The following is a 19,580-nucleotide window of genomic DNA, read 5'->3' as shown; positions in this document are numbered from 1 at the left end:
ATGAATTAAAACAATACAGAGTTATTTTTTTATTATTTTTTTTAACAGGACAAGGAAGCCAGCAGTTGTGTCCGTGTCTCTCCCTGCAACAGTTAAAAGTCGGCGGGAGGGTTTTCAGCTGCTGCCGAGAGCCGCGCAGGGCATCCTGTAATTGCCCCTCCTTCCCTCTGGTGTTTGGGCCTCCCTGTGTGCCCGGGCCCCCTACAGGAGGACTGGTGGTCCCCCCCTATCAGCGGCCCTGCCAGCGCCCATCAAGTGCAGTCTCACCAGCACCCATCAAGTGCAGCCTCACCAGAGCCCATCAAGTGCAGCCTCACCAGCGCCCATCAAATGCAGCCTACCAGCGCCCATCAAATGCAGCCTACCAGCGCCCATCAAATGCAGCCTACCAGCGCCCATCAATGAATGTTTGCTTGCTTCCATTCATTTGGGAGTTGGGACACAGACACAGTCCTCCACCGCAGCTGCGCCTCTGACGCGATGTGCGAATGGAGTGGCGGATGCCTGCTGATGCTGAGACTTAGTTGCTTGCTGCAGAGAGAAGAGAGTAGGAACACCAGTGGACGGACGCCATAGGAAGCAGTGCGCTCTAGGCGGCTGCCTAGTTTGCATAGTGGTAGAACCGTCCCTGGTTATGACTCTGCCCCCCCCGAGCGCCGCCAAAGAGACCCGTTCCCCCAATTCCCAAGTTTTCCAAGGCTCCTACATCTGTAGGGAGTAAGATGAGAAATGTAAGGATATATGCGGAAGGTTTATATGTATGGACAACTTTATATTGTGCCTTTAGTTTAATCTGGGTGATCAGTGGGTTTACATCCACTTTAAACGCTGGTACATAACACTAGTAAGCCTTGGTTCACGTTGTGCACTGCAATCGCACAGGAATCACACCACATTATTGTGCAATTCACAGGCATTCAGTGTGGTGTGATTTGAGCCCAATCATTTTAAATCAAATGCTCAAATGCACCGAATGCACAATTTCATGGACCTTTTTTGGAGCCGCGCTGAACTGGATCACATGGTGGTTTTGTACCATGTGATCAAGTGCAATTCGGTGCACACAACCACACTGCTTTTGGGACCTGCGTTTGGGGTGTCAGTAACTTTGTATTGACACTCACAGCAGATCTTAAGGGCAGTGCGATTGCAATGCGGTGCGGGAAACGTGCACGGATCACAGTGTTTCCTACATTGCATATGTGTGAACCTAGCCTAATAGAGGTAAAAACATGCACAGAAGTGAGAATAGCCGGCATAAGATTCCAATATTCCTCTTGTACCAAATTGTAATGTAACTGTAATGTCTGCCTTTATTTTGTTAAGCGCTGCGCAATCTGTTGGCGCTATATAAAACCTGTATAACAATAATAATAATATGCATGAAGGATCCAGCACCCATCTGCATTACCTAAAGATACCACTAGAGGGAACAGTTTTTGATAGCTTGAAACCATTTCAAAGCTTGATTTCTGCGTTGTGCACTTTTTACTAAGCCACTTGACTAAACCTAAAAAAAAAAAAAATTTTAGATATCAAGTGATCCTAGGGATCTCCCAGAAAGATTCTTGCAATTAAAGATATCTTACTAATTTTAAGGCTGTGCGATTCCTACTGTGACCGCAAACACACTTCTACATAATACCCTCAATGCTCCACCAATCAGCACTTTAAGGGGCAGATCCACAAAGAAATTACGCCGGCGTATCTATTGATACGCCGGCGCAATTTCAAAATTCCCGCGTCGTATCTTTGTTTTAAATCCTCAAAACAAGATACGACGGCATCTCGGCTAGATCCGACAGGCGTACGTCTTCGTACGCCGTCGGGTCTAAGCTGCAATTTTTCGGCGGCCGCTAGGTGGCATTCCCGTCGAAATCCGCGTCGAGTATGCAAATGAGCTATTTACGGCGATCCATGAACGTACGTCCGGCCGGCGCATTTTTTTCCGTCGTTTTCGTTCGGCTTTTTCTAGCGTATAGTTAAAGCTGCTATTCTGAGGCGTACTCAATGTTAAGTATGGCCATCCTTCCCGCGTACAATTTTGAATTTTTTACGTCGTAAGTTGTTCGCGAATAGGAATTTGCGTAGAATGACGTCACCGTCGTAAGCATTGGCTGGTTCCGGTTTAATTTTGAGCATGCGCACTGGGATACCCCCAGGGACGGCGCATGTGCAGTTAAAAAAAACGTTGTTTACGTTGGGTCACGAGGTATTAACATAAAACACGCCCCCATCACAGCCATTTGAATTCCGCGCCCTTACGCCGCAAAAGATACACTACGCCGCCGTAACTTACAGCGCGGATTCGTTGTGGATTCAATTTAAAAAAGATAAGTTACGGCGGCGTAGCGTATCTCAGATGTATGTGGATCTGCCCCTAAATGTCTAAATACATAGGAGTAGAATGACTGTTGCTGATATCTCAAGTAGGTTATGAAGATGCGGTCAGGGTGACGTTCGTTGCTTTTCTTAGCTGCTTCGTCAGAAAATGTAAAAAACTGTAAATATCTAAAGATATATCACAAGGTAGATCTAATATTAGTGACATTATACTACTATCATAATAGTACACTGATTTGTTGAACCGTGTGTCAGGCAAAACAAGCATCCAAGCCCAGTTACCCTCAAGAAGACACAACAGGGGAATAAAAATGGAGGGGACCAGAGACCACCAAGATTTGTCAGAATTTAAAGGCAATGGCCCAGATTCACAGAGACTTACGCCGACGTATCAGTAGATACGCCGTCGTAAGTCTGAAAATGCGTCGTCGTATCTATGCGCCCATTCTTAAAATGAGCTACGCCTGAATGTTGCCAAGATACGACCGACGTAAGTCTCCTACGCCGTCGTATCTTGAGTGCATATTTACACTGGCCGCTAGTGGCACTTACGTTGATTTACGCAACGAATATGTAAATGAGCAAGATACGCCGATTCACGAACGTACGTACGCCCGTCGCAGTAAGCTACGCCGTTTACGTAAGGCGTACGCCGGCGTAAGGATAAAACACCTCTATAGGTGGCGCAGCCCATGCAAAGTATGGACGACGGAACAGCCGTCGTATTTTACGTCGTTTGTGTAAGCCGTATGTGAATGGGGCTGGGCGTAAGTTACGTTCACGTCGAAAGCATTGAGCCAACGTATCTTAGGGAGTATTTGCGACGTGATTCTGAGCATGCGTGCGCATGCGCCGTACGAACGGCCCTTCATTTACATGGGGTCACGGTTAATTTAAATGTAGCACGCCCACTACCTGCCTACTTTGAATTAGGCGGGCTTACGCTGGCCCATTTTCGCTACGCCGACGTAACTTTGGGGGCAAGTGCTTTGTGAATACAGCTCTTCCTCTCAGAGTTACGTCGGCGTAGCGCAAATGAGCTGCGCTACGCCGGAACGAAGAAGCGCCGCTCTACCTGAATCCGGCTATATATCTACAAACTTAGATGAAATTAACCTTGATTTGTATTCTATACATTCATTTAAACCACCTTAGTTTGATGTGGTAACTTCATTGTTAAGTCCTATACACCTATATTTGCTTGCATTGGCCCATATTCTCTGTAAAAATCCGTGGGCTGCGCTTAAGGCACTTAGACTCCGCTGTCCCAACTTACAGGAGCAAGTGTTGTATTCCCCAAACACTTGCTCCGTAAGTTGGGATGGCGGAGTGTAAATGCCCCAGCATAGCCTGGCGGATCTCCAAGGGGGCGGCTTGTATTCAAATTAAGCGCGCCCCCGATTCTAATGAACTGCGCATGCGCCGGGCTTCAAAAAGCCCAGTGCGCATGCTCCAGTTCTCGGCGGAAAACGTCAATGACGCCGACGTGTGCGTCATTGGCGTAAAGTCGTATTCAAGAACGACTTACGGAAACGACGTACCCGACGAAAAAACACGACGCGGACCCGACGCCATCCGTAACATGGCCTACGTGGGACTTGCGGAAATTTAATCCTCATATAGCAGGACTAAATTTCCGCTTACGCAAACGACGTTAGCGACGGTTACGCGACGCGAACTCGTTCGGGAATCGGCGTAGAAGGATCATTTGCATACACAAATGAGTCCTTCACGTAAATGCCATCTAGCGGCGGCCGGCGTCATTACATTTAAGATCCGCCAGTGTAAGTGACTTACAGATGGCGGATCTTAAGTGTATCTATGCGAAAATGATTCTAAGAATCAGTCGCATAGATACACTGGCCAAAAAAGGGAGATACGATGGAGTATCCTGAGATACTCCATCGTAACTTCTATGAGAATATGGCCCAGTATGCTTATCCAAATGTACCAAAGCAGACAGGCTTATTCTACAAAGTCTATACATACATATTAAAAGAGTGGGTATATATGGGAGTACTCTCAATTAAAGTACGGAATCTTTAATTAAACATACTAGTAATTGTAAATGTTACCTGTCAATACAAGACATAATAACCATGCACCATAATCATACCTCCCAACCGTCCCGAATTTCGCAGGGACGTCCCGCGATTCTCGGATAAATCCTGCGGTCCCGCGAGCAGTGCTAGTGTCCCGCGATTTCGCGCCCCCCCCGCTCAACAACTTCGTTTGGGGGGTATGCTCATTTGTCCCTTATTCTGAAGTTGAAAAGTTAGGAGGTATGCATAATCTCTGCTTAGATTGTACCCAACGCTGTATCCTGGCCTAGGCCAACAAGGCCCAGGCCTAGGGCAGCACTTTGCAGGGGGGGCAGCACAGAACGAGTCCCCGCCGGCTTGCGCTACACTGTTAGTGTAACACAAGCTGCTTCTAATTTTGACCGTCCTATCATCCTGGACCACAAACCTTCCTCACGGTGCTATATGTTTTCTGCTGCACCATTGGTTATATCTTCTTAGTCCTCTCCATAAAATTATCAGAAATTTGTACTTACAGTAGAACTATAGGCAACATTTTTTTTTTTCATTTTGAACAGAGTAAGTGAGGGTTATAGTCCCTGTCAGATTATTTTTTACCATCCCTGTCCCATTGCAGAGATTTCCCTTCACATCCTGCCCCATAGCCAAACAGGAAGTGAGAGGAAAGCTATGCAAATCAAGGGAATCCAAAGCCCCCCCCCCCAGGCCCTAAGAACTAGTGTCCCCACTCAAAAAATTCAGGGTGGGTCTTAAACAGAATAGGGTGTGGCCTTGACAGGAAGGGGTGTGTCATATTTAAATTAGGGGGTGCACAAGTTTTTTCAGGCCTAGGGCAGCACAAAACTTAAATACACTACTGATTATACCTATAATATACTGTATATTGCAGTTTGCCACACTGATATAGAAGAAGTGGGTCACGGTCACAGGTAACCCTCAGCATGAATCTGGAAAGGGTTATAAGGAGGGTAATGTTACATGAGGTTTACAGCTGAACACTGGGAAGTGAACCCCCACTTACACACACACATAGCAAGGGTTAAATGTTTGTTTATTCTAGGGGTGTAGCGGTGTGGTGTAATACCTTATTCCTTGCTCCAAAATGCTTCCCCCAACCATGTGATTGGTCCTGTGCTGCGGTTTCTTGAAGGGGCTCTCAGCCATGGTCACATGCTCATTTCCTCCATTTACAATGCAGGGTTAATAGCCTGTACATTAGCAGGTCACAGTATGTAGCTTCCGGCAGCAAAAGAACAGTGCTGGAGCCTGCTGGACCTAGATATATGGTAAGTATTACAGCTCATCCTGGTACTCCTAGTCTAAACAAGGATTTAACCCTTGCAGTGCAGAGTGGTCCCAATGCAAGGATAGATTTTGGGCATTTTGGTGTAATACTTTACATTTTGGAAAATACTGTCATACACGCACGTGTGGAAATGCAAGTGCTGACATTTACATGTCCCTCCACACTGTAATGTGCAGGGACACTGTGATATAAAGGGGACTGCACTGTAAAGGGGCACTGCAATGATTACAGTGCCCTTTACAGCGCAGTCCCCTTTATATCACAGTGCCCCAGTCCTAATGTGGCCATAGAATGCTAGTACTGTGTCTCCTATTGTGCCCACACTCTCCAGTGACACTGACCTGCTCTTTCTGGTGGTCCTGGACAGCGTGGCGCTCTCTTTCTGGTGGTGCAGTACAGCGTGGCTCTCTGGCGGTGTGGGTACAGTGTGGCTGTCTCTGGTGGTGCGGGTACAGGGTGGCTCTCTCTAGTGGTGTGGGTACAGTGTGGCTCTCTCTGGTGGTGTGGGTACAGCATGGCTCTCTGGTGGTGCGGGTACAGCATGGCTCTCATGGCTCTCTATGGTGGTGCGGGTACAGCGTGGCTCTCTGGTGGTGTGGGTACAGCGTGGCTCTCTGGTGGAGCGGGTACAGTGTGGCACTCTCTGGTGGTGCGGGTACAGCGGGGTGCTCTCTGGTGGTGCAGGTACAGCGTGGCGCTTTCTGGTGCGGGTACAGCATGGCTCTCTCTAGTGGTGCGGGTACAGCGTGGCGTGGTGCCGGGATGATTGAAGCGCCAACAGCAGGTGTTTGGAGTATCTTTATCTGCTGATTTGTTAAAGAGGAGTTCCACCCAAATTTGAACTTCCGCTTATCCCACTCCTCACCCCCTTACATGCCACATTTGGCATGTATTTTTTTGGGGGGGGAGTGGGGGCTTCAGGAAGAGTGGGACTTCCTGTCCCACTTCCTCCTTCCTGTAGGCGACTAAGCTTAATCGCCTACAGGAAGGGGCTGCTGTAGGCGATCGCCTAGGACACGTCACAGGTCCTAGGCGATCTCCTGGCCAATTACACGGCGCAGCGCCGGGCCGCTCGCGCATGCGCAGTGCCGCTCGCGCATGCACAGTGGGTGCCCGGCCGTGAAGACGAAAGCTGTCACGGCCGGGTGCCCACACTGAGAATGAAGACGCCGGCCGGGGAGGGGGGGAGAGGAGCGGAGCCCCGGCCGGCGCGTCGCTGGAGCGCTGGAGCAGGTAAGTGTCTGTTTATTAAAAGCCAGCTTTTTGTAGCTGCTGACTTTTAATAAACATACAAATTGGCTGGAACTCCCCTTTAAACTTTCTGGAATGCACATTTTTATTGTAGTGTAGGATCTGTATCTGCTGTTCTTTCTTTCTTTCTTTCTCCATCCCTCATTAATCTCAGACTCTAACCACACCCCCTCCGAGCCACGCCCATGTAAGCCATGCCCACTATTTCATGTAAACCATGTACATTTTTTGCCACTGTAGGGGGCCCCTTAGCAGAATTTTGCTTAGGGCCCCAGGGAGTTCAGGATCGGCACTGAAAACGGACCTTCATTTACAGCACACCTTTACTAGAATACATTAGGCATGAGGATAATATGGGTATTTTTATCTAAAAAGTAACATTTCTACCGGAACTCAGCTTTAGTACAACTGCATGTTTATAGCCAAAATACTCTGCAGCTGTGGCTTCTGGGCGCGACAACAACAAGCGTATTTTACTCTGTATGGCCGCGCGCCTAGGATACAAGTGTGCGCAGGAGCCCATAAAGAGTGCTGGCAGTTAATTAATGATTTGAGTGATGCCTAATACAACCTACGCCCACACCAGGGCTACTTTTCTAACAGTTTCTTCTATTCTATTGTGTGCATTCATACATCTATGCAAGTTGTGTTAGCTTTACAGCATTGCATATGTTAGTCAGCACAACATGATGGACAAAGGATGCCATTCATTTGGCCTGAGACTTTAGACACTGCCAAATTCAATATAACATAGTAATGTCGCATAATTTATGATGGCATTTATAAGCCATAAACTGTTATTATAAACTACTGTATTAACTACAGCTAAGTGGCATTTTGCACAGGCTTTCCTTTATGTAACTTTGTAGTAAAAAAAGGCACAATGAGTAAATTGATTCTGGAGGGGATCATTCTATTTTCACAGAGAACTGAAAGAAGAAGAACTAACCTATCTACAGCTCTATCGTAAAAAAAAATTTAAACGCGCGCACACACAAATTTAACGTAAAAACAATTAACTCTAAAAATAAAAAAAATATTCAGGCAACCCATCAGATGATCCTGTTTGTAGTAACTCACAGTTTCATTGGCTGCTATAGGCTGCAAAAATACCTTTAAAGAGTAACTCCAAAAAACACATTGCCCTCTGGGAGATCAATGTACATTTAACAAACTTTGTTGCAGCTTCCTACCTTTTTTTGATTCTGATGAAACTGTTGTTTTTTGTCTGTGTGGGAGGGGTTTATAATTATCAATCAGTTGCTGCAACTACAGATCCCTAATGGAGAAAACTGCAGGGTCTGCATTCCTGTAAACGTGAATTCCCATTGGGAGTATTTCACCAAAAATTACATTCTTGTTGTAGGTGATGATCATAATCTGATTTGTATCTTAGTGCAGACTTCTGGGGGAATCAGTGAGCCAATCACACAAGCATACATATAGGTGCATCTCAAAAAATTAGAAAACCATCAAAAAGTTTATTTATTTCAGTAATTCAATTCAAAAAGTAAAACTTATATACAGTATTATATAGATTCATTAAACACCATCATCAAGTATTGAGTGCATACTATACTGTACATTTCTTTATTATAAATCCTTTTTTTATTGGTCTTATGTAATATTCTAATTTTCTGAGATACTGAATTTTGGGTTTTCACTAGCTGTAAGCCATAATCATCAAAATTAAAATAAAGAAATGCTTGAAATATATCAATGTGGGGTTTATTTACGAAAGGCAAATCCACTTTGCACTACAAGTTCAAACTACAAGTGCAAAAGTGCACTTTAAATTGCACTGAAAGTGCACTTGGAAGTGCAGTTGCTGTGGATCCAAGGGGGACATGCAAGGAAAATAAACCTAATTTTAGCTTGCACATGATTGGATAATAAAATCAGCAGAGCTCCCCCTCATTTCAGATCTACCTCTCAGATTTACAGCGACTGCACTTCCAGTGCAATTTTAAGTGCACTTTGCACTTGTAGTTTGCACTTGTAGTGCTAAGTGGATTTTCCTTTTCGTAAATAACCCTGTAACGGAATGGCCCGTGACACCCAGAGACCTTTGAAGCATGTGGGGTACTCATGTGCCAGCGTCACTAATGACTCTTGGGTCTAGGGTCATCCTATGCCCCTTTTGGGCACAGGATGGCTGAGAAATGATAATTCATGTTTTGCAGGATATCTTGAAATATTACAAGTTCCTTATGAACAGGTCAGAAGACTCCTAAGATATTCCATTGTCCATTGTGTGATGCTAATACTGTTTTGTGTCTATTGTGCTAATTAAGTCTGTGAAGGTCAGATGTCTAACTTTTAGGTGTTAACTGAGGCCGTCTCCTGAAAGACATTCCATTGTGTGATGCTAATGACACTGTTTGTGTGAAAAGTCTATTGATGATAATATGTGATGTGAATAGCAGGGGAGAGTCATAACGTCTGACTTCTCAGGTGTAGTAATTAGGTCATGTTAATTATGTCAGACCGGTGCCGAAAAGTTTGTGGGATGTGTAATTGAAGCCCCATTGTGTGATGTAGGGGGTGGAAAGTTTCATTGTCCCTGTAACTACTGCAGTATGCTTTTTGGTGTATAAAAGACTGAGTTTTACCATTAAAAGAATTCATTCATTTTGAAACCAGAAACGGAGCGTGTGTCTCGTCTTACTGGGAAATGAAATAGGTCCTGTCTGCTGGATTGTGGATTGTTGGATAAGCTGTCGTGGTTGATGGAATGGAAATCGTAAACGATGGTGACTGTTACAAACCCCCACAGTGATATATTTCAAGCATTTCTTTCTTTTAATTTTGATGATTATGGCTTACAGCTAGTGAAAACCCCAAATTCAGTATCTCAGAAAATTTGAATATTACATAAGACCAATAAAAAAAGGATTTATAATAAAGAAATGTACAGTATAGTATGCACTCAATACTTGATCGGGGCACCTTTTGTATGAATTACTGCATCAATTCCGCGTGGCATGGAGGCGATCAGCTTGTGGCACTTGTGAGGTGGTAGGAAAGCCCAGGTTGCTTTGATAGCGGCCTTCAGCTTGTCTTCATTGTTAGGTCTGGTGTATCTCATCTTCCTCTTGACAATACCCCACAGATTTTCTATGGGTTTTAGGTCAGGTGAGTTTGCTGGCCACAGTGATATACCATGATCATTAAACCAGGTATTGATACTTTTGGCAGTGTGGGCAGGTGCCAAGTTCTGCTGGAAAATGAAACCAGCATCTCCATAAAGCTGGTCAGCAGAGGGAAGCATGAAGTGCTCTAGAATTTCCTGGTAGACGGCTGCGCTGACTTTGGACTTGATAAGATGTAAAGCGCTGCGCAAACTGTTGGCGCTATATAAATCCTGTATAATAATAATAATAAAACAATGACATAGCTCCCCAAATCGTCACTGACTGAGAAAACTTCACACTGGACTTTGTGCAACTTGGGTTCTGTGCCTCTCCACTCTTCCTCCAGATTCTGGGACATTGATTTCCAAATGAAATGCAAAATGCTCCAGAGTCCATGATGATTTGGGGAGTCATGTCATCTGCTGGTGTTGGTCCACTGTTTTTTATCAAGTCCAAAGTCAGCGCAGAGAAGTATGTGTTTTTTTTTTTCCTCCATTATACTTACCTAGGTGGATGCAGCATCGGTCCGATTGCTGCATCTGTCCCCCAGCTCCTCTGCACTGAGAACCGAGTGATTGAACATCGCAGATGGCTTAATTCTCACAGCTTCCTGAGCAGAGAGCTGCTGACTGTCAATCAGCAGCTCTCCGCTCTGCTCCTCCACACTCACTGGAACGCTGATTTGTGGAGGGGAGGCTCGCTGAGGCTGAGATTATTCCTGTGAATCAATCATATAATGTACCTCCTAGTTTCAGTTTCATTTTTGCATCTAGCTTAGTTTGTGTATGTTATTTGATGCCTCCGTGCTGGACAGACCCATAGAGCAGTATTGGTTTGGAAAACGAAACTAGAATCTCCCAGTACTGTGGTGATCAGGAAACCGACAACCAGGAAGTGTCCAGAACAGAGCAGAATTACAGCAACATCAGAGCAAAAACGAACAATGAGGACATGAAACCAGGACTGCAGTAAGGTAAAGGAAAAAAAATTCCTTTAGTGACCCTTTAAAGACAAGCAATGTTAAACATCATGCTTGATTTTGAACCTTGATCCCACCCAAACCTCGGCAGGCTGACTCCGGCATATCAAGGCCAGTACTGGGGCAACAAAAAGTTGTGTAGGCGCCAGATGTTGCATTGGCATCTACCCAATGGAAGGGATGACAGACCACAGGTTGAACCCGTAAGGGTCAATGATGTGGAGAAGCCCCCAGTCCAGACATAGGACTCCAAACCGCCGGATGGTGCAGCTGGTGTGGTTGGGTGGCACGCTGGATGTGACATTACCAACACAGAGCCATGTCAAACCAACTCACCACAACGAGGCTTGGGATGAAACGCAGATGTGGCGGTACAGCAGATGGAAAGCTGTTAGCAGGCTGTAGTCATGACAGTACATATGTAACCAAGCTGGCTTAATTTAAGTTTAAAAAACAGATCATTAATTGAGCTCAACTTTAATAGGTTTTTGCCTTTTAACAGGGCAAAATGCAACCAATCAGCAATCATCTTTCATTGCTCTGAGTACTGTAACCTAAAATCATCTTAGACATCATCGTGACTCTTTGCATTGCTATTGAACTAAACCAATAAGTCACTGGTGTGTATAGGTGAATTTGTATTACGTGAATGAATATAGAATTCTGACTACAGAGATTTTACTGTACTGGAGGAGAAGACAGATAGTGAGACCAGATGGAAAAGCAGTGATTGTTTAGAAGACAGGCGCTAAGGGAAATCCGGGTGTATGATCTAATTTCTAGAACGAGGAACCTGTCCACATCGTTACACAGGACGATTTGCGCTTTTCAAAACGAATGATCTGTCTTTATTCTGAACACTGATTACAGAGTTATAACTGCTGCAAAATGATAAACTAGTTCCAAACATAACTGTGTTGCCATAGCAACCGCATATATTACATGCGGAAATATGACTGGAGTAATTGCTGGAATGATGTCAATGAAGCAAGTTCCTGCCTGTGTTTCTGAACCATAAGGACAGTCACCCAACACCCCCAATTTTCCTGGACTGTCCCAGGTTTGGTGGTTGGAAAAGGTTGACAGTGGAATTGTCCCTGGTTTTCAAAACTGACCTACTACATAAAAAAAAAAAAACAGATTACATTTTTTTTAAATACAGTTTTTATCATCTATTAAAGTGTACATTCTGTAATGTTTAGGCCTCTTTCAAATGCGATTATCTGCATACAGGATATTCCAGCAGCAACGAATCAGCAGATTGGTGTATCAGGGATGACAGGTGTATGCAAACAGCTACCACTCAGTCTGTGTACAGCAATGACAGACTGAGAAGAGCTGTCACTGTTTGCATTAGTGGTGGCATAAGGGGCACAGGGGCACCACCAAGCTAATCCAATGCGTTCGGCCCCTAATCTACAAGGAGCCTGGCGCATGGATTCCAATGTTTTTTTTTTTTTTTTACCAGAGGCTCTAATTGGCTTCAAAAACGGGTGGGCCCACCACGGGGCAGTGCGTTTGACCGACCAACCTACCGACCGGGGGGGGGCGCTTGCCGGGCGGTTCTGCCACCCCTCCCACAAAAAATTTGAGCACCAGCCACCACTGGTTTGCATGTATCTACACACCTAGCGGTAACCTGCAGATAGATATCACTGAATAACATTGGACACAGACAAATGCATCCAGGATCGGACAGCCATCCCTAACCACAGGTAACCACTGGATACGTGGATGCATGCGAACAGCGATGGCTCCTCTCAGCCTGTCATTTCATTGCGCAGTTGAAGAAAATAGGAAAAAACAACTGAACCTGTAAGCTTATCTTATTGCTATCTTAAAGTATTGATGCTGAAAACATATAATATAAACAGTGCAGCGCAATAATAATCAAAAAATAGATAAATAAACAAATTAAAGTGGAAAATTATACAATCTCAAGTGTATGTGATTAAAGGAAACAGTGTCCATGTGAATAAAAGTCCATAAATAAATATATCCAAAATGATCCAGCTGAAAAGAGATTCCAGAGTGAAAGTGAAGAGATGACACCATATAATATCCACCACCAGTGAAAGATGGCCTCTCACCTTACAGCTTCGACCCTTACGGATCATAAAGCATATCTGTTTAAATCAAAGCTCAGCTGACAGCCTCCATAGGAAACGAATGGATGAGATTAGCACCAAGGATCCAAACCCGATGACTTTCCAACAGGAATACCACCATATAATAGGGAAGAAAGAGGAAAATCTAGTGCTCTCCGATTGGATTTCTTTTATTTAAAACAAGCAAAAAAAATTGCACCCACATGTAAGGACACTCAGTGTGCCGAGTGTCAGTGTAACAGCATGTAACAGCATGTATGCAAAGCTGACTGTCTGCAATCTGCGGTTGTCGTTGGTGACGTTCTGCGTGGCTCCTCCCCCCTGTACGCGTTACGTCCCTCGGGCGGGACTTCCTCAGCGTGGGTTAAGGGAACACACGCTAAACGTCCCCCTTGAGTGATATTTATATGTAACCACAGCAACATATCCGCCAATCGCATCCTAATGCTGATGGAGCCTATAACGGCAATTACATCCCACACGAAGAGCTAATAAGCTAGGAATGGCGGTAACTGAGCTGAGAAAACAATTTGGAAAGAACAAATGGCTAAAATGATTAAATAGACTTAATCAGGCAAAAATTCTAAAATATAAAATTCACCGGTATTGTCATATCAAAAATTTGCTCAAAGTTCCTACGGATGAAATTTAAATGAAGTTTGCACATATACAGGTGTAAATACACTCAAATTTACATGCCCATATAAAACCTTCTTATAAAAAACAGGACGTCATCCACGATCGCCACAACTAGTGAGTCAACATACAATGCCACAATAAACATAATTAATATCTGATATTACTATATTAATAAAAATATGAAAATACAGAATCATGAAAAAAAGAAAAACTTATAAATAAATTAAAATCAAGGAAAAAAATCCTGAACTTAAAATGACCATCACATTCTAAAATATTTCAAACCGTATACCTATAGTCCACCTCATCTATCTGAGATAAAACATTTCACGTCGAACTCTACGTTCAAACCAGCCGGGGAAGCAACTTTGAGCTCAAAAATCCAGAAAGATTCACGACGACTAAGTTGTCGGATAAAGTGTCCACCCCTCCAATGTTTTGACACCTTCTCTATCCCCCAGAACTTTAACCCCTTTGGGTCACAATGGTGGTGCTGTCTAAAGTGTCTGGATACGCTATGTGTTTTTACTCCTCTTTTAATACAGCTAATATGTTCCCCAACACGTACGTGGAGCGCACGAGAGGTGCGCCCCACGTATTGTAGTCCGCATTCGCATTCTAGCATATACACCACCCCTTCAGTGGTGCACGTGACCAGTTGTTTAATGGGGTATTCCACATATGTGACAGAGGAGGTAAAAGTTTTGCGTTTTTTAACATTTTTCTTTGCGTGTTTGCAAGTCGCACACCTGCCACAAGCGTAAAAGCCAGACAAAAAGTTAAACAACCTTGGTTGGGCAACTATGGGTGGGTTTATAACCCCAGGGGCAATACAATCCCTTAATGCTGGAGCCTTCCTATATATAAATTGAGGGCGTTCTGGGAGAACAGGACCCAAAGTTACATCCCCTTTTAATATAGGCCAATGCTTGGCTACAATTCTTTCAAACTTTTTATGTTGGATGTTAAAGTCTCATTGGCTACCAAACGCAAAGGCTTGTCAGCAATAATAGTACCTCTATCCATGGACCTAACTTTTTCGATTTCCTCATCAATAGTAGATAATGGATACCCCTTTTGTGTAAATCTCTCAGCCAATACTTGGGCTTGTGAGAGAAAATCAAGCTCTGACGAACAATTTCTACGTAATCTAATGAATTGCCCTCTTGGGATGTTACATAACCAAAGCCTATGATGGCAACTGGAAAGGGGTATAAAACCATTACGGTCTGTAACCTTAAAATGATTCCTGGTTTGTAACTGGTTGTTCTTTTAAAAATTTCGAGATCAAGGAAGGAGATCTGGTCACAAGACACCGTCCAAGTCAATACAATATTTTTATTGTTAGTATTCAACTTGTTCATAAATGATTGAAGACTGGGCATATCACCCTCCCAGACCATTATAAGGTCATCAATATACCTTTTATAGCACAGCAATTGCGGGGACGATCATGAAACACTACATCTTCCTCCCAGTGGGCCATGAACAAATTGGCCACACTGGGAGCAAAACGAGCGCCGATCGCAACCCCACACTGCTGTAGGTAGAAGTCCCTATTATACCAAAAATAATTTTTCAAAAGGCAGAAATTAAGACAGTCAGAAAGGAATTGCGTGTGTTGACTAGTCATATCAGTATCACCCAATGCCCATAGGACCGAGGCTACAGCATCATCATGACCGATAATGGTATATAATGATCCCACATCCGCAGTGATCAAAATGGTATTCTGCGTGCACGGCAAAGAATCCAAAATCTGAATGATTTGCTTAGTGTCACGCAAATATGCCTTCATTTTACATACCAATGGTTGAAGAAAAAAGTCAAGGTATTGACCCAACCGAGATGTAACCGAGTCAATAACATTGTCATGATCTGTGTCATGGCTTTGGTCACCTGCTGGTGGCACTGTTTCTCCCAGTAACAGGGGTGCAGTTCTGGTGTCCACCAGCGGGTGTCTCCCATGGGATGACTCCTCTCAATTAAGGTGAACTGCTACAGGTATATAATCCCGCCCTTCACTACAGGTCAGTGCTTCAGTATTTTGCTTGTCAGCCTGTTCCCTGCCTGATCTGATAGCTGTAGCCAACCTGTTCCTGATTTGCTCCCTGCCCTGGACTCTGGTTCTCCCCTTTGTCGCTTATTGACCCCGGCTTGTACTTTTGGACTTTTCTGCTCTCTCCTATCCTGGACCCCCGGCTTGAACCTTGGACTTGCTTGTGTCTCATCCCTGCATTACCTGCTAGTTACGCTCTGATTTCTGGTATATATTCATTCACTAGTTCTGGTGGTTTATAGTTTGCTGTGTCATGCTTGCTTGTCTTGGGGGTTTTCTATGTTTGTTTTGCACGTGTGCTTAACCTTTAATAAACATATATTTTTCACTATCTTGGTGCCTATTTCCGTTAGTGCAGCCCATTGACCTGTACCCAGTACTCAGATGCCTGCGTAGGCATCCCCTGACAACCATTGACTATAGGACGACCAGGCGGTCGTTCAGAATTCTTATGCAATTTAGGCAAAAAATAAATAATAGGTGTACGGCAATGGTAGGGGTCTAAATAAGAGGCTTCTTTTTTGTTCAGAATCCCCTCATTTTTTTCATTCTCAATTAAGGAGTGGAGTTCGTTTTTGAACTGAACCATCAGATCACCTCTCAATAATAAATATTTATCACAATCACTTAATAGTCTAGACATTTCTTCCTGGTAGTATGCTTTACTAAGCACTACTAACCCGCCCCCTTTATCCGTGGGGCGGATAACTATAATTTCTTTGTTCTAACGACATAATGCCTTGTTTAATATTTTGGGAATCCCCTCCAAGGGGTCCTCTCCTGACCTAAAAAATTATGATTAGGAGAGGGTTCTTCCCAATAGTCCTGTAAAGGGGCATAATAGTTGTAAGTAGATAATGGGGGGGCTCTAGGGGGTTACCCTCCCCTTCCTCGCTGTTGGCCATTACCCCTATTAGGCACAGATCTCCACGGAGGGTTATCATACTGAATAGGTTGTTGTGGATGTGGATAATTATTAGTAGATTGGGTATAATTAATTACCCCTGCCTTTGCCCTTCCCTTTACCCCTACTTTTGGGTGGGCCTTGCCCTCTGCTACTGGGGGTATGTGTTCCAGAGGTCGTGGGGTGGGATTCTACAACATTTGCCCATGAAATTTGGGGACCCTGAGTAACAGGTGTAGGTGTATCTGGTACTGGTTCAGAAGTATCCATGGATGCCAACTGAGAGTGATCGGATTGAGTAGCATTAAGAGATTGCCATTTGAAAACGTGATACAAATGTAAAGTTTTTCTTTTTTTCATGATTCTGTATTTTTATATTTTTATTAATATAGTAATATCAGATATTAATTATATTTATTGTGGCATCGTTGTATGTTGACTCACTAGTTGTGGCGATCGTGGATGACGTCCTGTTTTTTATAAGAAGGTTTTATATGGGCATGTAAATTTGAGTGTATTTACACCTTTATATGTGCAAACTTCATTTAAATTTATCCGTAGGAACTTTGTGCTAATTTTTGATATGACAATACCGGTGAATTTTTTTATTTTAGAATTTTTCCTTTTGTTTGCCGAATTAAGTCTGTTTAATAATTTTAGCCATTTGTTCTTTCCAAATTGTTTTCTCAGCTCAGTTACCACCATTCCTAGCTTATTAGCTCTCCGTGTGGGATGTAATTGCCGTTATAGGCTGCATCAGCATTAGGATGCGATTGGCGGATATGTTGCTGTGGTTACATAAATATCACTCAAGGGGGACGTTTAGCGTGTGTTCCTTAACCCACGCTGAGGAAGTCCCGCCCGCGGGACGTAACGCGTACAGGGGGGAGGAGCCACGCAGAACGTCACCCACGACCGCCGCAGATTGCAGACACACGGCTTTGCATACATGCTGTTACATGCTGTTACGCTGAAACTCGGCACACTGAGTGTCTTTACATGTGAGTGCAACTTTTTTTGCTTGTTTAAAATAAAAGAAATCCAATCGGAGAGCACTAGATTTTCCTCTTTCTTCCTATTATATGTTGATATTCCTGTTGGAAAGTCATCGGGTTTGGATCCTTGGTACTAATCTCATCCATTCGTTTCCTATGGAGGCTGTCAGCTGAGCTTTGATTTAAACAGATATGCTTTGTGATCCGTAAGGGTCGAAGCTGTAAGGTGAGAGGCCATCTTTCAATGGTGGTGGATATTATATGGTGTCATCTCTTCACTTTCACCCTGGAATCTCTTTTCAGCTGGATCATTTTGGATATATTTATTTATGGACTTTTATTCACATGGACACTGTTTCCTTTAATCACATACACTTGAGATTGTATAATTTTCCACTTTAATTTGTTTATTTATCTATTTTTTTATTATTATTGGGCTGCACTGTTTATATTATCTAGTTCTATTTGGGAATTCTTTATGAATTTGTCCTTAGTGCTGGCTTGCATTTATTAGGTTTATTTTATATTTTTTTCCAGCGCTGAATACTTTTCTATTATTAGCTGATGTAAAACCAACAGATTTTTGCTAATTTTATAGGGTTAGTTTACCTGGACTTTATACCAGCTGAAAACAGTGGTGGAGGATGACGATTATATATTATATCAGCCGTTTACCACGTGTTTGCGCCAACAAATGACGGAGCAATCACTTGTAAACAAACCAGTGTCACGTCCGGTTCCTCTCTGTACCGATCGTTACAGTGTGAGCGCAGAGGGGAGAGATCTGGAGCAGCAGCGATGTGGGCTGCATCTCTAGTTCCCACAGCGCTGCTCTGTGCCCATTGCGGCACTCATCCACCCATTCATGCTCAGGCATCCCAACCACACTCAGCCATACCCAACCATACTCAGCCTTATGTTTGCCATTTCATAGAAAACAATAATAATCCCTCTTAACGTCAAGTTTGGACATCATTCCTGAACATAGAGAGTATGTCTGCTAAAGATTGATCTGATATGACCAATGGTTCTGACTCCAGGTCACATCTTGCTTCCTATTATACTCTATGGGCATTCCATTTTGTCTTATGTTTGCCATTCCATAGAAAACAATAATAATTCCTCTTAACGTCAAGTTTAGACATCATCCCTGAACATAGAGAGTATGTCAGCTAAAGATTTATCTGATATGACCAATGGTTCTGACTCCAGGTCACATCTTGCTTCCCATTATACTCTATGGGCATTCCTTTCTATTTTTTTATCTGTCATTCCATAGAAAACAGCTGTAATCCCAAATAATCTCAATCTTACAATCTGCTACTGTACATGAGGAACACCTGTGGGAAAGGTGAAGTGGCTATGTCTCCAAGATCTGTGTGCAAATGAGTTTATATACAGTATTTCTTCCCATTATACTCTATGGACATTCCCTTCTGTCATTCACCTTTTTATGGCATAAAAAAATAAATAATAATCCCAACTTATCTCAATATTAAACACGGCCAATGATATTTGAAAGTAGATTTGCAAAAAAAAAAATTTGATATGTCTAAAGACTGTCGCAAATACATTTTTAATTTTACCATTATTCTCTATGGGCATTCCACTTAGTTCCATTATTCTCTATGGGCATTCCATCTCCCTGTTAAAGTCTATGGGCATTCCATTCTGTCATTCCTTATAGTATGTCCCTAAGTATATGACTTTTGATTGACAGCATCAAGTTATACTGATTGGATATGCCTCCTATAGAAAAAAACAGAAGCAATTGCAGCAGCAGTCATCTGACAGTTAAACTATCACTTACTCTATAAATT

This window comes from Rana temporaria, chromosome 9 (assembly GCF_905171775.1).
Source record: "Rana temporaria chromosome 9, aRanTem1.1, whole genome shotgun sequence".
NCBI lineage: Eukaryota > Metazoa > Chordata > Amphibia > Anura > Ranidae > Rana > Rana temporaria.
The sequence above is the reverse complement of the archived record's forward strand: the minus strand, read 5'-3'. Positions refer to the sequence as shown.